Source organism: Pollicipes pollicipes, unplaced genomic scaffold, assembly GCF_011947565.3.
Source record: "Pollicipes pollicipes isolate AB1234 unplaced genomic scaffold, Ppol_2.1 Scaffold_7261;HRSCAF=8764_pilon_pilon_pilon, whole genome shotgun sequence".
NCBI classification, from domain to species: Eukaryota; Metazoa; Arthropoda; class Thecostraca; order Pollicipedomorpha; family Pollicipedidae; genus Pollicipes; species Pollicipes pollicipes.
The window spans coordinates 12,522,574-12,546,440 of NW_023597054.1; positions in this window are offsets into that span (position 1 = coordinate 12,522,574).

Here is a 23,867-nt window from a genome sequence, read left to right on the forward strand (position 1 = left end):
AAGCGAATTTTGGTTTACACATCTGCAAAAGGCACTGATCTGAAGGGCATCTGTGAAACATTGTCACCGCTCACTTGTTACGTTAGCAGTGCTGCAATTACTACAGTGCTCATCACTGCTCATGTACGACAATTATACTGCAATGGCAAGTATACTTGCAGCATATTGCTGTTACCTGCTAAAACTACCCTGACTAAAGCTGCTATTTTCAGAAGTATGTTGTGACTCGACTTGCTCATACACCAGAACGTCAATGTTTCAAGAAATGCTCTACACAAGTTCACGCTGCATGTGTCAGAGAACACAAACCAATGCTAAACTTCGAGTTTGGTCTAACTGGAGTGGTCTGCTGTACTTTATTTCCATTTTCGCAATTCTACCACTAAAAGCTTGCAACAGTGTAATTTTTTGTCACCGATCATATCCGGTAAACCGGTAGTTTTTTCACCGCTTAATAAGACTTATGTAATAAGACTTACTGCCTTATGTAAGTGTAATGCTCCTTGCAGCTGCACTGAAAACCTTACGGAGTTTTCTGAGACTTTGTTCTTGCCGGAGTTAACCGTTCAGGGGCTGTGCGTTGAACTTTGTGACGCAGACCAACTTGCAAGGCAATGAACGTTGATGTTGAGCCCAACATTGCAGCTTTTATAAGTAGCTTGCACGAAGAGGACAGCTTTGTCTCGCTCTTCGGTATCGCTGGCGTATCACTTATTGCGTAATCCGATATATCTGTGTCAGGTGTGGATATGCCAGCCATTTCTTTCGAAGTCACCTTGGCAATTCAGGCTGGGAGTGAAAGGATGTCATTGTTCCGGTTGTTAGCCCCCTCTCAGCGTAGTTGGCTTAAGAACCAGTCTGCTACATTGTTCGTCCTTGCTGGGGAATCCATGATTGAATTTTTTCATCGGCATCTGATCTGAGTAAACAGACCGTGGATAGCTCAGCTGTCACTTGAAACGAGTGTTCTATCTTGAGGACATCTTTGAAAAAATGCTCTGATGAAACCTCAGGACCAGTTGCGTCTAATAATGACACTGGGTAATGCAATTGATCACAGTCGAGCTATGATTAGGATATTTGTTTGAATCATTTTCGATTTCAAATAACGCTGCCAACGTTTTGTTACAGCAATTCGTTTCTTTCTTTCTTGGTGGCCCCAAAGTGTAGCCCTAGTCCACGACGATTACAGTTGTCGAGACTGCTGTCATGACCACCGTTCGACATGACGATGGCAGAGTCGGCTGCGGGCCGTCGTCAGCTCTCACGGGCTAGAGATACCAAAGCAAATGACTCAAAACGATTTTGAGAAAGCTCCCGTTACTGGTCAAATCGGATGCGTCTGATCTAACGAGAGGTAAAAAGAACAAAAGGCGGCACGCTTTCTTTAAGAACCTTGCTGTCATGAAAACACACTGAGTGGCCGGTGCCATGAACGCATCAAAAGCGACTCAAAGCTTCTCATGGGATCTGTTTGTACCCGTGTCCCAAAATATGACGCCATGTCCTGTCGAAAAACGAAATGTTATACAGAGAATGCTTAACGTCTGCAATGTTGAAGCATACACATTTGCAGCTTTCCACAGAATGTGTACAAAACACACTGAAGCTAATGATAACAGGTTATCATAAATATTGAAATGCGACATCAGTGCATAATTGGTGCCTCGAATTTGAAATTGTGGCCAAGTTAGTACTGCACACTTCACACTGCAAGCCCTTGAAAGAACACTCACCACCGGATGCATGCAAAGCACGTCTGGGTGTTCCATACGCCTGCGGCACCTGGAGTATTTTGCACTGTCAGATGTAAAAAGTGAAAATATAGATAGCTATCGCGAGAATTTTTAGAAAACCCCGCCTCTGACTAGACATCGCTGAGACGTCACATCGCGACGGCGCTGGAGGCCCGTGGCGGCATGGGGCTGCTGCAAGCTCGTTTGATCGCCGCAGTAGGACGGGGGTTTGGCTGCTTCCTCACTCGTCAGGATTGAAGTCTTCTTATGCTTTGCTCACTACGCGTGAAGGTAACTTATCACCTGTAGGGTTTTAAACTAGTTAAGTTTTGAAAGACGGCGGAGTTTCAGTGTTGTTCCATGTATAGTATACGCATGCACCTTATCAATAAATGAAGCGTTTAAGTCTTGGGTTAAGTGATTTTGGATTGGAGAAATGTGCTCTTTTGAAGTACTTGTTTCTAAGAGTTCCAGTTTGAACTCAATATTAATCTACGTTTGCAGGGTCGCTTACACAAATGCTCATATTTTTCATGTCGAATGTATTTTTGAGCGCCAGAGACACACGAAACTTCTTGCATGGTGTGCAACATTATGGCGTGTTGTATATTCTTTTTTACGTGTGTTACTAAATTTCTGGTGGCTGACATTTAATTATATGCATTTACCTGCACATTTTGTATGCGAGGGGCATTTAAGCTGACCGACAGAGCATTAGCTGTTTTTCACGCGTAAAATTTACAACAAAAATTCAACAGCACACTCAGCAAAAGAAAATCGTGACAAAACACATCTTACAATGTCGCATGTTTAGTGAATCCAAACGTCACTTTACATAAAACTATGCAGACTGCTTTGCTACCATAAATCATTGGCACTAGCAATCACGATATTTCCGAGCGACCTGATGTTGACACCTTATGGGCTTGTTTTTTACTGCTTTAACATCCCCAAACATTTTCGGTGCGACCTATCTAACTCATGTATTTCATCACACAATCAAAAATCAGAATGTGAGCTTAAAAATACCGTATGCGCAAACAAACTTGCACACTGCTCCCGTCACATCCTCAAGCTGCCACCCCAGCAGAGCCACATTATCTTTTTTGATCAGCCGCGGGCCTGCATCACCGTCACATCTGTCGCAATAGCATTCATCGGAGCTTTGCGGCGCGTCCCCGCTTCCGCCACGAGCGGCTTCACCACGGATTGCGCCACAGTGGACGCCGCCCGGACACGCCGCGGTGGACGCCGCCCGAACGCGCCGCGGTGGACACCGCCCGGACGCGCCGCGGTGGACACCGTCCGGACGCGCCGCGGTGGACACCGCCCGGACGCACCGCGGTGGACGCCGCCCGGACGCGCCGAGGTGGACACCGCCCGGATGCGAGCCTGGCCCGCAGGCCAGTGTGGAGCTGCGGGTTCGTCGTCAGGCGGCAGGCCATGACGCGGCGCATCCCAGCGTCACGTCCACCTCACCCGGTCAGACCTGTCTCTGTTTCACAGAAGGCGTGAGAGTACCACCACGAAGCTGCCTTGGAGCAGTCCAGTACCCGCGACCGGAGCTGGTCACACCTGTGTTCTTCCACCTTCACCCAATGTCGCGGGTAAACTTCACACCATGTCCCTTCCATTCGGGCCTGTTTTCCGTAGCTTGCAGCATGATATTCCTATTTTGATTCAGCTATGCATTAAATGTTGAGCTCAACATGATCTACTTCTGCCATTCTACTTCATCTAATGTGTCGTCCCAAGACGCTCATTGCATCGTCATAAGATAAAAAATCATCTGCATGCAAATGAGGAATGCGAATGTAAACGGAAAGCAAATCCACACGTGCATCACGAATATGCTCCAGCTAGTAACATCTCCAAGAGGGCAAACCTTTGATGAAACACAAAACGTCGCTAATTTGTGCGGCGTTAGCGCCTGCTTGTGCATCTGTCTGGCCTACCATTCGGGTGCACCTATCATGCGACTCGAGGCGTAGCCACGTGGTGTGAGGGACTTGGCCCATCTATTTGCATGTGACGTTTAGTTAAACACTGGTCATTGATGAAATGAATCGGTCTTAAAAAGTGTTAGCCCTCCATTTCTAACGCTGCCACGCCCATTAATAATAAAGGTACTCCATAATCCACCTTTTTCTCCTGCGCGATGACACTGGCCTGACATTACGGCAACATTTTCATTTAGCCACTGCCAATGTTTAAGTATGATTTGTCTCCGTACCTAGGTCTATGTCACCTTTTTTTAAAAAAAGTATAGCCGTGGCATGCGTATGGAATGTGAATGTCACTTTGAGTGGGGTGGTGTAAGAGAGTCTTGGATGACTCTATTTTTCTACAATCATGGCATAGATTTGAAGTTTCTGCAACGTCCACGAAGCTCCAAACGCGCATAATCAACATTTGTCGCATTGCATAACAAACTTGAGGGTTACTTTGACCCTGTGACCGAAAACAACTATGCTTAACCTGGTTCCAGTAGGTGCAAGAATAAGCAGTCTGGATACGGAATAGAGCGTATCGATGGAAAAGTTGAGTATGAGAGGATCGAAATTACTCGTGCATGGCCCAAGGCCTACGTCATATGTGTATGCTATCTTGAAAGCACGGTTTTTGGAAACACGAATGACCAAAGCACACCGTTCTCCCTCGAGTTCTTGGATGCGGGGTTCGGCGGTGACCTTTCGCATCTCTGTCGCAATGCCGCCCGGGCGGGCTTCCCGTTGGCAGCTGTTACGTCGGTCATCGCCGTTGGCAGCTGTTGTGTCGGTGCGCGCGTGACCCAGACCTGATACCGTAGCTGTTGGTCTCCGGCGCCCGACCCGATCGGACAACGGTGTCTGACCGGGCCTTGAGCGGGCCAGATTTACGCCTTCACGCTTCCAGACCAGTCTGACAGGCCTGTCGAGCTGGCGATTCTCGTCTGCCGTGGTGTGCAGAGCAGCAACACTTGCGTATAGATTCGCGTCTGCCGTGGTGTGCGGAGCAGCACCACTTGCGTATAGATTCGCGTCTGCCGTGGTGTGCAGAGCAGCGCCACTTGCGTATAGATTCGTGTCTGCCGTGGTGTGCAGAACAGCGCCACTTACGTATAGATTCGCGTCTGCTGTGGTGTGCAGAACAGCGCCACTTGCGTATAGATTCGCGTCTGCTGTGGTGTGCAGAACAGCGCCACTTGCGTATAGATTCGCGTCTGCTCTGGTGTGCAGAGCAGCACCACTTGCGTATAGATTTGCCGCTGCTCTCACTTCGTGGTTCAGATTCAGCAGAAGTATTGATAGCCGAACAGGCCAGAACCAGCCGCAAACGGATGTGGTCGTCGTTAACACTGACAGCTGATTTATAAACCAGTCGTTCTTGGCTTATGGCAGCCGCTTTAGTCCATCGAGCGATTATTTGTTTGCCGCCCATCTGTTGCGGGTCATTGGCATTATGCCAATACAAGTGTCGCGGTTATCTAAGGATGAAGACAGCGTTTGCTGGTATAAAGTGTAAGATGCACAAGCTACCGCAGTGACGACTTATTGTAGACCGTACGGTAAACACTGGCGTTATATCGAGTAGGAGAGTTTTGCTTCGACAGTGGCGAGGCGAGACTCGCGAAGATGCCGTCACCAAAGACGAGGAGAAAGGAAACCCGAGCGGATGCCAATCTTCGTGGTGCGAGATACTAACTTTGTCAGTGTAGGGCTACTCAGCGATCGCCTCCTTCTGAGCCAACCTGCTCCGTCGTTACCAGAACACCACTGACAGTGATTGATACAAATGTCGGTGAAAACGGCGCAAGCCGCTAGAAATATATCGTATCACGGAAAAACAGCGATCAAAACACAGCCATTATTTGGCACCTGGCCATTACGTCCATCGTGGTCATGAGTGACGGAAAGCGATTGCGCGAAGGGAGATGCGTATACGCGCGTGGCATCGGATGTCATGGACCGCACTTTAGCAAAGCCCTGGTAACAACGAGTAGGAGAGTCTTGCTTCGACTTGGGACTTGTTCTTGCTTTCTGTCAAATCGGTAGCACAGTATCGATTGCCGCTATTAGTGTGCATCATGTCGCGGCGTTCTGAACACCATTTATATGCCCTTGTTCTGAGCCGCACGAAAACAGACCGCATTGCTCGTCGCTGCGCATATTTTTCGCGCGAGGAGCTGTTGCCACCAAAGGCTACATCATCGCCACCGTGCGCGGCACTCAGCGATCCTGTCTTCAGCAAACAAACTCATCTACTGCGCAACAACCTCGGATATGCTTGCCAACATTACCACAACCGCTGGTACATTTGCGTCCTAATATCATTATTTTTACAAACTGAGCCCCAATATTTTTATCGCATCGAATTCTAAGCAGGGCTCATACTGAGCATGGCTTGTTGCGTCAACCCTGACCTCCCCGTCCGATCTGGAGATTCCTGTTCAACGGCATAGTTTTGCGGCGAACCTTAAACGTGTCGCAATGCTCGCCACGGTCAGTCTCGCCCTCCGACCTCATCTTACCTTGAGAGGCCGTTGCCAACAGCTGCAGGCCATCCCAGCCAGGGGCAAATAGCAAGCGCTGGAGAGTTTCGAACCCACTCACCCGCCACGGGTGATATGTGAGTCAGGCGAGGGTACTGATTGAGCTGCGCGGCTAGATATTAACGGGGTGACCTAAATAAGCCTAGCCCACATTCTCCTCAACATTGTCAAGTTTTTTCGTGTATCTGTCTTGCGTTTGTGTATTGTATCGTGTATATGCTCCAGGGATTTTTTTCGCACAATCAGGACTGTAGTAGCACTCGACTGACAACGCCATGGCAACACACGACCGGCGACAGTGGGAGTAATAGGTGATTTCACATCGGTCGGGTCGTGACCCTGCGGAAGATGCTCCAGACGTGCACCAGATTGTCCAGATGCGAGACCGCGGCGGTTTTACTACAGGTTATCGACCATTCAGTCGATCTCATCGGGGTGGATAGGCGCGGTGGGAGGGGACACCCCCCACCCCAGGTCTAAAGGCGGCCTTGAGCTCTTGAGGATTCGCTGGCTCATTCACTCGGACGTGATCCTTGAGGCGATCCAACGGGATGAAGCCCAGAGGCGACAGGTCGGACGAGTGAGAACCCCACAACACGACGTAGACTTCAGGCTGATGTGCCTTCCAGTGAAACGTTCCTTCAAATGGTTCAGGAAAGCCTGTGGCGTGTGTGGTGTTCGCCCTGTCAGGGAGCGTGCGCAGAAATTCACATAGGTGGGCGGGGGCACAGCTCAAAATTTTCACAACACGTCGCGCAATATCTTGCATGTCGCAAAACAACGTCATGCGTTTGCAATCTTTTCATTTGTATGCGTTGAACTGACATTTCGAACTGTCAACATTTGGTCACGCAGGTGATACATGCCGTATATTTGGTAAGGGGAAGGGGAGCACGTGTCTCCGGAAGTTACTACGTGCGTGCGTCGCCGACCCCGTCCTGCAGGAGTCTTTACAGGAAATAACGGCTTAAAAGTATTTGGAAACGATTATTGAAGACCTGCATTGTAACACCTTCAACACGTAAATGCCCCGGGCATTCTCATAGTGACGTTGCCGCGGGAACATCAGACCTAGTGCCGATTAGTTTCTGACCCCCCCCCCCCCCCTGTTTCCGGCTCACGCCACCCTTGGCCTTCTCCTCAGGAGGATCGCCGCTGCGCTGGCGCGAACCATCGCTCAGACCGAGTGAGCAACGTCAGAGCGATGCGCAGTGACGTGTATAGAAAGACTTGATGGAGAGGGGCCGGCGCGCCATGGTTGGTTCAGCCGACCGGTCTGCCGTGTTCGTGGTCCTGGTCCGATGAATGGCTGGTTCAGCTGACCGGTCTGCCGTGTTCGTGGTCCTGGTCCGATGAATGGTTGGTTCGGCTGACCGGTCTGCCGTGTTCGTGGTCCTGGTCCGATGAATGGCTGGGTCGGTGACTCAGTGTCCGTTCTTCCCCCAATAAGAAGCACGTCGCTGCCATCGCTCTGATCATTCACAACGACAGTTGGTCTTGTAATGGCTAGGAAAATTGGATAACGGTCTCCATTTGCGGGCATTACGTCGCTTACCTGAAAAGCTTTGGGCGTTGCAAGCAATGCATTAAATCTTCAGTCAGCTAACGCCACAATGCTCATTCTCAAAGGTTATACAAAGAAAGCCAATAGATAGCTTTCCTTGAAATGTGACATTACGTCAAGCGCCAAAGCTCTCACATTGTTCCGCTGTGTGGTCATTCCACGTAGCCGGCATTGGCGGTCGGTCTGCGTTCCTATCTTGCAACACGCCGACGGGCGCTGCACGTGATGACATCCGCGTGCGGTGTCACACAGTGCAACGTCCTAGGTTTCATTAAATTATCAGCCGCAGAGCTAATGGTTACGAGAAGCTGGAAATGCCTGGTTGTTTGGGAAATTGGAGAACATTTTCATAGTCGCATAACAAATTGAGTGTTTTGCCTTGCTCTCTCAATAGAACGCTTCACGGATTGGACAGTTCTACGCACTGAGGATTCATCCGCGGGCCTGATTGGACCCGATCCGATATTTCCGCCAAAATCGATATCGGCTCTCTGTTCTCCCTCAAGGCTGTTTTTGTTCGGCTTATCTACCACTTGCGGGATTGGGTCCGCAATCTGCCGACCATTTTCCATCTTGTTTTCAACTGCGAGCATCCGTACCACGATATGTGTCTCCGCGACAGATGAGCAGGATTGTACAGCTACTGCCGGGGAAAGACCTGTACAAGCTTTAAGCGACGACCCAGTACGAGCTTCCAAAGAGGACGGGCGAGCACCAGCCTCGAGAGACAATGCCAGCCGATGATACTGATGATCCTGCTCCCGCTTCCAGTCAGGATGGCCCAGCACCAGCTTCTACATCACATCCATTGGCTTTTAGCTCAGCTTCCACGTCAGCAAACTGGGGTGGGTTTCTCTGGTTCAGATCTGAAACGAAGCACTTTTACATGAAATAGGAAAAAGCAATTGCAGGTGAGATGTGAACTGCAAACCATGGGAGAGCCAATGAAGATAAAGTTGGAGACGATTGAATCCTTCCCAACGGATCGATGATTGAAAGATGAGTCGGTTGAGAGGTCGAAGAGTCACCGGAACATGGCGCGGGGTCGATCCTCCCGATACGTTTCCAAAGAACGTGTTAGGTTAGGTTAGGTTAGGTTAACCGTCGCCGTTATCCGTCGTTTCTCATAACGCAGATTGATAGGGGGTTGTTGTGGTACCCTGATATTTCCAAACTTGTTAAAATAGAGCTTGGCGTGTGGATTGGTTTGGAATAACACCAGTGGATTGTTTTTAACAAGGCCTCGCGATTGGTCCTAGTCTGAGAGTGGTGTTAGCTCAATAACTGACCCCACCATGTTACGTCAAACGTCAAATTTGTCAGACCACACTTTTAAGCTTTACAACATAACACATACGAGGCCATGCCTTGCGGCGACACGAGACTGAAGAAGGCGTGCTTCCTCTTCGATATTGAGTATGATGGTGTATATCTGTTTGTGTTACATTCATGTTATATGGCTTCGTTAATATAACAATGTCGGCCCGCCGCGCGCGCTCCGCGGCATGGTCGGCTGCCGCCTGCCGCTCGCGTCGGCCGTAGATCACCGTGCGGTCTTCTTCAAAATACCGCCGGAGTTCCAAAACCAGATGAGATAGAAATACATTTCCAGGTGTCAAAGCTCACACAATGGACACCCCATGCCGAGCTGAAACTTTGAGCGCGATCGCACAACGTGCCGGAGAGGTATCTTAAAAATTTTAGGGGTGAGGGCGCATCCCCTATCAGGGCGAAAGTTTAATCGCGGAAAGTATTACGTGCGTATTACGTGCGTCGGCCTTATTACGCCGGTGAAATTTTAGCCATTGAGGTGCCCAGCGAAAGCAAAAACTCCTATGCTGTTATTGCTCATTGTGCAAGGCGTGGCTGCGATTGCGCCTGGTAGTGGATGTATGATATGTAGGGATATCATTCTGCCATTATTGTCATGCTATTCTTTGGGAATTTAGGCGTGGTATGCTAAGGCAGGAGTGCACATATAGTAAAAAACATCGTGGGTTATTATCGGCGCAAGTTTGCGCGACCGAACAAACGCCTCCCAGCTAGATATCAGCTGTTCGATATCACGCCCTCTCCCGCACCTTGGATTCCTCAGCGAGCACCCTCGTAAGATTAGAGACGGCTCATCTACATGCCTCCAACCAATGCATTCACTGCCAGCCAAGACTCCGACTTGCACCCAGCGTCAAAACTATTTTTCTCAGTCGCACAGGCAGACCGGCATGTTTAACCTTCATGTGCCATTTAAGATTCCTCTGCTCGCCATTGAAGCTGCACCTTTCGTAGCCACACGATAGTTTCTGACGAGAACAAACAGGCAATTCCATGATAGCAATCACAGCAAGTCCACATGATTTTTTTCACCCATTAATCAAGTCCTCACTCCTCATCTCCTTGTCAGCATTCTGCTATAACGCGCCCGGCTCAACTGATGCGTTAAAGCAATCTTGGAGCGGTCAAATTGTTCGGTGTTGGGGAGACAGCAATCTAAGGGAGAGAAGCATATTACAAACTAAACTACAATGACCCCTTGAAAAAAGCAGGAAACTGTCAAGTATGGCCACAAAGTTCCCAGAAGTCCCCCCACATGACAAGGTCGATGAATGTCTAGACCACTAAAACACATTTTCCAGTTCAGCATTGAGTGTAATATATGTCATGGCATTAAGATCAGCGTTTTGCGAAATGCATGTCAAATACCAAAAAGGCAGCATGAGGACGTTCTACCTCTTCATGAAGAGTGGACGTTCCTTTGAGTCTCCCACGCTCGTTGGCAAGTGAGTACTTTTTTACCTCTGGTGCGAGGCGGTACATAAAAATGATTGTCTTTGCTTGGCCCATTTCGATCCGCCGTCAACACGATTGTTAGCTGGAAAACGTGACGTCACGCATGCTGACGAAGCGTTTATGTGTGGGCTGACGGAATTTTTTTTAAACTTCACTTTCTTCTTTCCTTTACCGTTTAGCTATTTCAGACCAGACACTAACTCTGGCTTACCGCCGACCATGACGCACTACCTGTCAGATGGTGTGTGGAAGTGTGGATCCTGTTCTGATGCTACCATCATGTCTTCAGTCCGTAGGTTAGAGCTTCTTCTCTTCCCATTCAGGCCCCGTTCAATCTATGGTCAGGACGGCTGTCAGAGGGAATGCGTGGCGTCACGCGTGCTGGCGGAGCGCACGATGTGTGGGGTGATGGGAAAATATTTTGGCTTAACTTTCCCTCCTTCTTTTATCTTTTACTTCAAACCACTCACTGACTCTGGCTTACCGCCGACCATGACTCACTACCTATAAAGTGGTGTTTGGAAGTGTGGCTTCTGTTCCGGCATTACCACCATCTACCCCTTCTGTATGTATTTTTTTTTATCTTCCCATTTCCAATTCGTTTCAATGTCTTCCCTCTCATTTCAAGCGTTTACTTATAACGCTATTAATTTACTGGGCAATGCAACCACACACCGCACCAATCACCGTTACTCACCTTTTCATGGCTACTACTGACAATTCAATTCCCCTTTATCTACCTTACGTCGTATTACCCCCAAAAGTATAGCCAAGTGCACCCACCCCACCCAACGTATTCGTCCATGCAAGAGTTACCAAATCAAACTCCCGCTCCTGTCGGAGTGATTTTTAAGCTGGTATCGCTTTTCCCCATGCGGACAAGCTGACAAAAAATCCTGGGATCATCGTCAGCCAGCGCGTGACGTCACAGGCCATGGGATGCTGTGGCCATGTGACGTGACGTAGGGCAAATACTGGGCCGTGGTTGCTGATTGGTGCTGAAAAACATGTCGACGACAGACCGAACGCGGCCTTTAACTGTTCACTCACTTTTTTTAGTGGAAAAGCTCTATTGATCATTCACTGCTACTTGTGCTGGCATGAGTCCCATCCTTTCACTGAATTCCCGCTTGTACTGACAAAGCCCATGCTTGAGACCCGTGGTGTTTCGCTCCTGTTTTCCATCTTCTGCGATTACTCCAACGCTATTAATTTACTGAGGAACGCAACCACACATCACACCAATCACTGTCACTCGCCTTTCCATGGCTAATCTTGGCAGTTCAGCACTCTTCTTATCTATCCTATGTTTCATTCCCCAAAATAACAGACAAGTGCCCCCCCCCCCCCCCCACCTAAAGTACTCGCCAACGCAAGAGCTACAAAAAAACGGCCGCTCGTCAGAGTGACTTTTTAACCTAGTAGCGCTTTCTCTCCATGCTGACGGGTTGACAGAAGTCCTTGCATCCTCATCAGCCGGCGCGTGACGTCACAGGCCACATGACTTTGTGGTCACGTGACGTGACGTAGGGCGAGTATTGGGCCGTGTTTAGTGCTGACAAACATGCTGACGACAGATCGAACGCGGCTCTTGTCTCTTATGTAAGCAAAGCAAGGAGATCTGTCAGCATCTAGCATTCTACAGACATAAAAACATTTAAAGACATAACAGACATATTGCCAACAAATAGCGACAAGGACCCCCCAAGATTGGGCTGCTTCAATTTTGCCGACATCCTCGAAACTTATCTTACCACCTGAACTGACTGAATCTAGCAATAAATGAGATATTTTAACCGATAGAAGTCGTTCAAGCAATGTTTAAATGTTACCAGAGATGGACTTCCTGCAAGTTGGTTTTACAGTCCGTCCCAATGATTATTAATGTTTTGGAACGCAGGGTGTTCAAGTAATGCACTTACTCATTATTTGTCGCAGCTATATGTTGCGCCACAACAAATAAACAAATGGGTGATGGCCGCCTGAGTACGGCAATATACGACGCGTACGCGTCTCATCGTTTTACTCGAATGAATCGCCAGCGGCCACTGCGCGACCAAACGGTGGCGTTATGATGACATAAAAATGCGGCTTTGCGTCCCAGTAGGAAAAGCTGATATATGAACGAAGCAGTGGACAAACTAATTTGAAAGTGGGTGGTAAGACAATCAATGGATGCATGCGATGATGTAAATTTCGCCACGACCCTAATTACATTCAATACAATTAGTGACGACAACAGACGTTCGTCAACCGCTACTGTGCACGTGACGCCGCACATCTGGCTTCACTCGATTTCGCATCGAATTGTTTATCGAGACGTGCAAATTTCCTATCGTGTCGACTCCCGATCACCGAGATGCGATAACGATTTCCAACGGCTGCCCGTGGGCTTTGTCATTAGGCACATATCCAGGCTGCCTGTGCAAAACCAATCAGCAGGTATAAAACGGCTCTTCCCCTATTTGGCACGCTGGAACCCTGGACTGCAGTGACTCGTGGGCTACCCGTGGTAAACCGCCCCGTGCGCCCGCGCGGCATGTCCAGGTTTCATCATTCAGCAATCCGCCGTTCGGCTTCGTTACAACGCAACGCAATATGGGACAGGCAAACAAACGCACCGTGAGTAAATAGCATATCGTTTTAATATTGGAGCAAGTGAAATTCATGTGGAACAATATTTAGTATTGCGGCAATACGCTTTCCCGTAATTTGTGCACATATCATTCTGCATTGAATAAAATGGCATCCCGTACCTTAAGCATCCTTCAGCTTTGGCTAAGTTTACGTTTAAAGGGGTCCCATGAGTGCCCCACGTAAAGTGTCCCATAAGCGTTCCATGAAAGTGCCCCACATTGTTGGTTCTTTTCACACATAGCGGCATGATTTGATCGGTAATGTTAGGTTTATCGAAATTCCTATGAAAAACACAGAACTGTGATTTGAAATAAGGTGATCATTTGTGATTTTGATTTGCTGTACAATTTGGCATGAAATAACTCATCTTAGAATCAACTTGCTACTTTTGTTGCAGAATTAGTAATAATTCTCTCCACGCATTGGTTTACGCCCATAAAGCTAAGTGGCACGTCCTCAGAATGACACCGATGAAAGCAAAACTATGCTGAAAAGCGGCGTCAAGAGAAAAATAGCTTCAAAATTAAAGTCAGATTTTTCTTACCACAATTTTTGAACCCATAAATTGGTACCACACACACTGGGCAATGTTTTTTTTCTTCTCTCATTTCAGGTTGCTGGGAGCTTTAAATATGCTCTCTGTAAAGTTGCACCAGACAGGCTTCCTCAGAAGAAGCGTTCGTTGTTTTCGTGCACGACTGTTTAGAGAAGTGCAACAAACTGATTCCAACTCCACCATAAAGTTGTACAGCCCAACACCTTTCCGTGCGCTGGTCGGGACTCTCCGCGCATGCCGCACGGCAGCCGCATCCGAGAGCTGTCAGCCACGCGCGCGCAGACAGCAGCCAGGCACTCAAAGGACACTAGCGCGGCAGCTATAGACAAAACCAGCTGGGTGACGAGCACTTGGTGCTCTCCCATTGGGTGATATTCAAACTTCCGGTGCGCCACTGCCGGCCCGTAGTGAGCAGTGCGGATGCAAGTTGGGGCAACTGACGTTGATATAAGAGGAATGCTGATCGCCGCAAGACTTGCGTCATGCGTATGAGATGGCCTCAGCATGGAACAGATCGCAGCAGTCCTGACCACGAGATGTGAGCGTGCAAATGTCTGATCGTGCACATATCCCACGGTGATTATTCAGACACAGCGCGTGTCAGCAAATGAACACAGTCGTACAGGCGAGGTTGTGAAGCAAATCGTAGTCGTCTTGTACGTTTGTTTGTGCATGAGCTTGGATTCCTTTGATTTACGCGCACACCAAAAGGCTGAGGCGTCGGTGATATGCAGTGTCGTCTTTGGGAGCCGTTCGGTATACAAGTAAATGACTTACAAATTTGGAATAAAAAGTCCTGCAGCCCTCCCACATCTGCATTTGGACTAAGGAGTCTTGCAGCCCTCCCACATCTGCATTTGGATTAGGAAGTCCTGCAACCCTCCCACATCTGCATTTGGACTAAGAAGTCCTGCAGCCCTCCCACATCTGCATTTGGACTAAGAAGTCCTGTAGCCCTCCCACATCTGCATTTGGACTAAGAAGTCCTGCAGCCCTCCCACATCTGCACTTGGACTAAGAAGTCCTGCAGCCCTCCCACATCTGCATTTGCGTCACGAGTGTTGTTTCCCAAATTAGTTGGGGACCGAGCAGCAGTCAATGGCGAAACCTACGCCCAAATATCTCAATAGACAGACTTATCACCGAATTTGGCCAACCTCCTTTTCAAAATTGGGAGGGGGATCCAAATTTGGAGACTGGGGCTCCCAACTGAGCAGGAAGCTACGCTACTGAATTATGCACACAAACGTTTGCGATGCGAAGATTTACAAATGCTAAATTGAGCGCTTACAAATCTTGTCAAAACCAAGATTTGCGTGCGAAAAAATAACACAGGGTGTGCAATATCACATTTAGCGTACAACATTGTTTGCAACACAAATGCGAAACAAAGACACACGATACGAAACATATATGTCCATGCTCTGGGACCCAAATGGCCGCACGCTGTCCCCCGTTTTCATCTGTTTCCTCACATTGCCGCCAGGGCGGCGCTGGTGACGGATATTCGCTATGATCACCAGTCGTAAAACACCGCCGGGCACGTTAGGATTTCATGACATGGCGCACTTTTGGACTATGTTCGGTGGCATTCCAGCGGCTGCGGATCCGCCGCTGGACCCTCCCCTCCCCCTCCCCCCCCCCCCCGCCAGACTTGCGCGACAGTGCGCTGGATGCCGCCGCGGACCTTGGCGCCGCATTAGGCCTGAGCTCCCGCCGCGTGTGTGCCTTGCGCGACAGTGCGCTGGATGCCGCCGCGGACCTTGGCACCGCATTAGGCCTGAGCTCCCGCCGCGTGCATATCTTGCTCATGGGTCATCGAGCCCGATCTGCGGCGATATATGTATGTACCTGCTTACAGACGCCGCGCGGGGTCCGAGCTGCAGCGGGCTATCTCTGACCCGTTGTGCGGCGGCGCCCCGTACGAACGTCGCGGCCAAGGTCACGCCTGCCCGGCGACAGTGGACATCAGAGATGCGACGCAAGACAATGGCTGACGCTGCTGCATATGCAATGCTCCTACACTTGCGTGAGATTCCGCTCCAGGCCCGTAGCCAGGCTTTTACTCGGGGGAGGGGATGCCACATTCGCCAGCTGGTACGTGGCGAGGATTTTCTCACGGGGGAGGGCAAATTTCAATTTTTCGCGTACGAGAAAGAGCATCGTCAGTAATTGTCCTCGATATGACCTTTGTTTTGGCATCCATATTTTTTGCTAGAACGCTCAATGATTTTTAGCAAGATGGAGTTGTAGCCTGGTGTGTTGCAATTCGTGATATTCCAAGTGATGTTTTTCACCTCTATCTTTGATGACCATAATCGTGAAATAAGCGCTGTCCTCCACAGATAGGAGGCTATGGGCGTGGCGCACGAGGTGTGCCTCCCGCTTGCGTCATGCGCAGCATTCTGACCAATTCTCTAGCCCACGTGGGGCCGTGCGTGCGCTTCAGGTACGTGTCTTTGTAAAATGAGCCCCTCGCGTCAATGGAAACCGCTATGTCAGAGAATGTTGCCAAATTCACAATTAAAATCCATGAACAGCTATCTTTCATGCTGTCAAAAGCCGCGCAACGCGCTTGGCGTGTATGCCGGCCTTAGTCGTGTAATTTTCGCTGGTCAGGTCATATCCTTTCGCCCCAAACGCCACAGACATGTTGCAATCTCACTGAAGTTCCTTACTTATTGACAAAGCAATACAAGTATGGCAAGCACACCACAAATTATGTCATTCTACACTCGCTGCAACTGTGCTGCATCACCACCTGTCCCTCTCTGTTGATGGACGTGTTGATGTTATGAACGATCGGTCTTCGCCTTGCACACGCCGTTTTTCGTGCCCAGTGACTTTGTATTTCTGCTACTTTCCATGTCTGAGCTCGTTCAGATTACTTCCGTTTACGCAGGCGTCCTTCAGGTACCAGACTTGTCACACTTTCAGGACTGCCTTCAAATCCGTCATCATCGCGCAACCGACGTTCAACGCGCCAGCATTCACATTGTCAGTGCCTCTGTCTTCATCCTAGAATTATATGTTATTTTTGTAGCGTTGCGTGGTTTGCCTTAGGATGCTCAGATAAGTATCTTCTAAGCTTTCTTGGTACGGGTCGTAGAGATCAGTTGGTGTCGTGTAATACTTCCGTTATGTCGTTACAATTATACAGCTGCAATTTCATGCAAGCGCTGTAACACCAGAGGCCAGCGCCGGCGGGGCCAGGTGCTGTCCCCTGCATCACCAGCCCACCCGGGATCCTCCGATCGGCACAGGAATCTCCATACTATACGGCATGCAGCGTAGCGAGCATTCGCAAGCAAAATTCATGCCAGTGCCTTCGGAATCTCATGCTGCGTTACGATTGCTGTAAAATGGAAAACTCGGGGCATGTCTATGAATGTGGGTATAGCATGATGCATTGGTTTGCCACTGGTGTTCTTGCCCTTGTAATTAAATAAAACATTCCATTTTGATATTGATGGATGCGTGCAGGACATGAAATATAAGTAACTGAAAAACGATACCAAAAGGAAACCTCGCCAGCCGGCGGTGGCCACACACACACACACACACACACACACACACACACACACACACACACACACACACCACACACACACACACACACCACACACACACACCACACACACACACACCCACACACACACACACACACACACACACACACACACACACACACACACACACACACACAACACACACAACACACACACACACACACACACACACACACACACACACACAGCAGCCATCTGGGCCGGCAGCAGACGCCGGTGTTGGGCGTGGTGCGGAGAGACCACCCAGCCTGCCCGAGCCCGCCGAGGAAGGCCTCGGGCGCTGGCGGATTGACGGTCGGCCCGCGCGCGCGGTGCATTCCGTGCGTCAGGCGGCGGGCACACCCTTTCATGCGCCGTCGGCGCGGGAGCCGTCTCCTGTGAGGGAAGAGGGTGGGGGGGGGGGGGGGCACCCGGGATCACTGCTTCGGGTTACGCGGTATCGCAGTAGCAGCGGCTGCCGCCTGCCAGTGGAGGAGCATGTGCTTGCTCCGAGCGGCTGTCAGATTACAGCAACGTCGGCTGGGAGACTCAGTAGTTCCTCACATGCGGCCTCGCTTTGCACGGTTGGTGGGCAGCTCTTAGATCTTAGCACCGCACGACCCGAGGATTGAGCCGCATTAAATCTGCACTAAATCTGGTCAAACTGTATTTTATCTGTACAAGCGCTTGAGGGGGGGGGGGGACACGTGGCTGGAGATGGCGTTCGGGTCAGCCAGTCGGAGGCGGGTGTGCCGGGCCGACCTCAAGGCGCATACTGAGAGATGGAGGGGTGGACTACAGCGCCAGGACGCAGCCGGTCGATGCAGGCACACACGCGCGCCCGCCACGCCCAGCACGCCCAGGTGAGCGTTGGTTGACGCCCGGCCTGTACCAACGGTCCGTCATCCTGTCCCAGCATCCTACGCGCGTTCCTCATTCCACGACCCCCAGACCGCAGCGTGGACTGACACCCCTGCACGGTGCCATCCGCGGCAGGACGCGATTCCACAGCCAGCCCGTCAAAGTTGAGGGAGTGCAACGTGGCTGGCGCGGCATTCCAAGTGGCAGGGAGGGGGGGGGGAGGGGGAATGGGACTCTGTGGGGTTGTGGCTCAGGAGAAGCATGTTTGACAGATAAGCTGCGAGGCTGTGGGCTTATGTCATTTGTCGAATGTCAGCTATTATCGCTACAGCAAGCGTGAGGCCGCGCGATGCCAATGAAAAAGCACACCAGCCGAACATGTCGAGGAACATTCCGGTCATCAGCAGCACCAGCCGGTCACGTGACAAGACTGCAAGTCAGTAGGTACAGGTACTTTGCATGAGTTTGAGGAGCATGACAGTGCGACAGAGTTGGCCTACGGACGCCCACACGGCGGCCGGGTATGAGCGGGAGCAACCCGAGCGAGCCTGCGCACCGCCCCGGCCGAAGGGGGGGGGGGGGGCAAAACGGTGGCCGGCACGCCTCACCTGCTCGATACTCCTAGCGAGGCCGCGTAAAAGGAAATGTTTTCTCTCAAATCGCATTCTTTTCAGGTTTTTACCAAATCATGCCAAGAAGCAAAATAAACTTATGCATACCCGTCCCTTCTTTCACTCTGAACATATTGGTATGTAGCTTTGTGTATTTTGAATACATATTTATCACGTGTGACCAAGGGTGTCACCTTAAAGGTGGTTCGGGAGCTGAGCCAATAAACTTAACCTCATATGATTTCTGATTCTATTTCTGGTTTCTCAATGGATTTCAGCCACTTTGTTTTTCGTCCCTTATGTCAACATTCAAATTAAAAACCATTTGTTTGCTTTAAAATGTGTTCTGACGTTGAGAAATGGCTTACCATTTGAAGCCGATGTAATAGTGATAGTGATGATATCTGATGATAATGTTAGTAGCGATGTGTTAGAAGTACGTAGTGTACCAGCACTTCAGACACTTGTTGCCCTTCATTACCCCGGTATTCCCTCTTTTGCTCGTATGCACTGGGGGGGGGGGGGGGGGGCTCGGAAGAGCATTGAGGGGGCCCTAGTCAACATGGGGAGAGGAGGGAGAGAGACTCAGCCTCATGAAAGTATATAAAGTGACAAAGGAAAGCTTGTCTGCCAGGTGGGCATCATTTTGTGTGGGTCGGCGTGGATTTTCTTAATATCAAATGGGTCAAATCTAACTACCAGGTAAACCTTACGGCGATGGTCCGTGTGGAGTCTGGAAGAGGCGGCGTGCGGAGATACTATGTCATCAGCCCAGACGACTGCGTGACTGATGGCTCAAGGCCGATTATCGCATTTTTCTGCTATTATTTTGCTATCTCTGGATTAGCCTGTTTTTTGTTGTTGCTGTTGTAAACACGTTGCGCACATTTCACAATCTGGCAATATGTCTAGGTTCAATCCACAATCGCCAGGACACCCCAGTTACCGGTTCGCTGCCACGTCTTGAGCAATAGCTTTCAGTCTGCCGTGAACTGATCCTGCCCGCTCTCCGGCTGCCCCGTAATTCCACAACAGCGTTTGGTCTGCGGTCCGGTTACCAACGATGAAAGGTGGCTGTCGCGTCGTGCGTCTCATTTGGGCGCCGTGACGTCTGCGACCCTGGCCTCTGTCATCGCCGCGCCGCCACGCTGCGGTTACACCACCCCGCCCGCGCTGTGACGCAAACCGTACAGCCGGCGCGCCAGGCCACCGGCCGCGGCCGCTGCCCCCCGCCCGGGCCAGCGGGCTGGGCCGCCCATGAGCCCGGCTGTGCGCGGGGTCAGTCACCGGCAGCGCACGCACAAACGCCTGACCCTGACGAGGACGACGCACGCGCAGTGCGCACCCCTCCTGCGCCGGTGCGGAACGCGCCAAAGGGCCGGCGACCGGGCCGTGGTGGGAGGAATTTGCCGGCGCCGGCGGCTGGACTCTCGCGGCGCCCGCGTGTTGGTGCGGCGACGGAGCGTGGCTACACTGTTGGGTTGTGAAGTGGTGTTCAATCATAACAGTCCGGAGATGTGAGGCAGACCGAGACGAGAGCAGCTGCTTTGGATTGCGTTAAGGAGTAGCACCGTGAAAGGGCTACAATGCTACGGGGCCATAGCCCATTTACCTGAGACTGTGTTTGTTGTAACAGATAAGCCAGGTCTTGCGTTGATGTTTCTCTGGACATGCGTTCGAGCATAAGAAGCTAGCACCTCATTGGTGTTTACTGGCACGTTCGTGACTGATCGGTCATTATGTATGGCGCATTTTATAGTTTTGAAAAATTAGCTAGAAATAGTTGTCTTCCTCATAAACATTCCGTCGGGTTCCACTCTTATGCCCTTGTTTTTTACTGCACCAAGTGCTCAAACCTCGCCCTGGGTTACCGTTTGCCAAAACGCAAACGAGCGAGGGGAAAGGGGGGTTGATGCGATTCCCCGCCGTTTTCAATCTAAGAATGATAATGCCTGGTGGGAAAGGCCAGTGGCTTGCACCTCGACAAAATCTAGCGAGGCCTCTTGCTTGCTTACGAGCCTCCCCCTGTGAGGAGACCCCATTTTTGCTGGAGGCCCTCTAGAAAAGTATTCCCATCAACTTAACATTCGTGGCGCCACCGCCACACAGGCGTGGTTTTATGTTAGATTCGGGGAATATTAATGTGTAGTTTTGCCTGTTATGATTTACCGCTCTTTTAATCTTAAGGACACTGTCCCATATTGGTATGTGGTTTAAACTGAGAGATCACGTGGATATGAGGTTAGTTGAGATATGAGGGCAAAGGTCATTTTCAAGGGTCAAAGGAGAGTGGGCTACCAACCGATTGCCACCATCACGAACAGGATTTGTTGACCTGTTAAGTTGTTGCAGATGTGTTGAATTTCCGTACCAAACTGAATGCATGTGTAGAGCCGTCTGAGCTCAAGCACGAAGCAACAGGCAGGAGTTTGCGCGAAACCACTGGCAGTTTCTAGAGAATTGCTATCTAAGGGGTGTGGTGGACATTGGGGATAAATCGCATACTGCGTTCTGGAAAAAACATTGCCATTCACCGTTTCGAATATTGATGCAATGCCATCAACAAATGTGTGTGCCGGAGCCACAAACTATATGGACACAAGCTCTGTATCAACGACAGGATCTACCCCAGCCATGGCAGTGGGAGCCCGGATCGCGAGATCATGATCTCGTAATTCATGATTTATTCATGTTCATGATCCTCGCGTTCATGATTACAAGGTGCGCCTTGGAGCAATTACACACAATAAGATCTAAGGCCGGACAAGGCTATGTCTGCTGATATGACAACAGTTTTCTTTTTTTACCGATGCAAATGCCCAACAGGTGGGATGAGCCCCGCCACATGTCTGCGTGTTTTAACTGGGCACAGCAATTCAAATGGTAGCATTCGAATGCAGTACTTCTTACAGCTTTTTTTACATAAGAACGCTTTCTAGAGAAGAATCCAGATCATTTGTTAATACAGGTTCAGTGTACTTGCCAGGTTGACAACGGCACCTCACTCGTGAATGAATGGCTAGCCGTTGAAGGAGGCTCTTGAAAACAACGGTTCGAGAATAAGAAACGAAGCAGGTTCATTGCTGTCTCAAAAGACATGACGCATGCTTGTCCAATGACCACTGACTTTCCAGAAAATTATCATTTGATCGCACAAGATGCATTCCAAGGGTACCATTGGGAAAACCCTCTTTATCTGTAGCGACTTAATTAACTTCCACTCGCGGCAAGTTTCAAAATGACCTGGTCAAAGAAATTGTCTGCATCATCAATAACAGTTAAGCTCATTTGACAGCCACAGCATGCACTCGCCAGGAAAAGAGTCCGCCCATGCTGTAAAGCTCCCACGAAGCGCAAGACAAGTTCAGTGCTGTGACTATTGCTGCCTGACCCAACATAAAACGAATGTAACTTCCACAACGTGTGCCACCATACTGAAGATTTGGGCCTTACATGTGCACTGCACGGCCTTTCATGGGTAACGACTGTCCATACATCAAGGCGGGGGCTTCGTGAAACGCCTGACAGGGTGTGGAAATGTGCAGTGCCCAGAACAGGATAAAATCCTGCCGTCAAATGGTACGCTTCGCAGCTGCAGTAACTACATTACTGGCAAATGAGCTGGTAAATTACGGACGCAGCTTATGACACGATCTTCGAGGCAAAACACGGAAAGGTACAAATTTGTACGTTTCAATCATGGCTCGTCTATATGCACATGCGCACACATTGTCTTTCTACGAATAACATTGTAAGTTGTTTCGTAACCACGCAGTTTTGCACGCGCTCATGCGGGGGTCAATTTGACACTCCCAAAGATTTTCCTGGAATGGTTTCCGACCGGCGCGACGTAGTGTTACCAAATTTTGCATACATGTAAACAATTGAATAGCATATCGTTTGGTATCAACAATTTTTATGTGCCTTGTAAGGTCGCTGACCTAAGGCAAGTTAAAGTCAGGTCTTAGGTTCAGCGAAGTCAGTTTCTAGGGAATCGTTCAATTTGATGCAGCAACGGAGTGTTAGACGAAGTCGCACATTTCTGATATACTTTCTTAGGCAAAATAACAATTCAATAAACAAACTCCGTTGACCTAGGATCAGGTACAAAGATCAGACCAAAGTCAAAACCGACCCGCTTTACTACTCTAGAGCTTGCTGTATAGGATAGTTTCTGGTGCTCATTTCAAATGTATTGATAACACGAACCGCATTATGCATCTTCCAGGACCTTTTTAAATGTCAGAATAGGTCGCTGACCTAAAATGACCCAGATCAACACTCTTTTAACGAACATGCTGCCTTGCGTAACATTTGCTACTTATTCAAATGCAAAAGTTATAGCAGTCTTGTATGATTTTTGGTCATCATGGCCTTCGAGAGCTAAAAAAGGCTACTGACCTAAAATGAGCACGATACCTTTTGCTAAGAACAAGTATCTAGGTCCTAGGGCAATTTGGAGACCAACCTAGAGTTTGACATTGTTTGACCTTGTTTGACCCGAAGGTCCAACCTAGGAACCTCAAAATTTGAGCCTCAGACGTTGAATGGGAACGATTTCATGGAAGCTATGGATGCGTGTCGCAACCTTCTAGGCTAACAGTTGTCTGCCTGTCTCATTTTGTATGGTTTTCACATGGAGCACGTGGCGGATCCAGCGCGATCTCTCCTTTATTTGACACCAGTCTATGAGCGTATACGGACCTATGACATTTTCACTGCACTGTGAAGTCCTTCTGTAAGCCCACTTTCGCTTCAGTCTCAAATCCTTTCCGAGGATGTACCCATCGTCGAAATCTGCGTGGGGCAACAGCCTAGAGTCTGTCCGAACGACACAAGGTGCCGTAGAGGACAATTCTCCTGACGTCGAGCCGCTTGGCCAACCTACGTCGCGACCCATCCAGTCATTCGAGCCGTCCGGCAAAAGTGGCCAACCGGTACGCGGCCGCACCGACCGGATCTGTCGTCGCCGCTTGCTGGAAAGTGGAAAGAAAGTGGCTTTGAGACGGACTCTGTCGGATGCCCGACCGGACTTG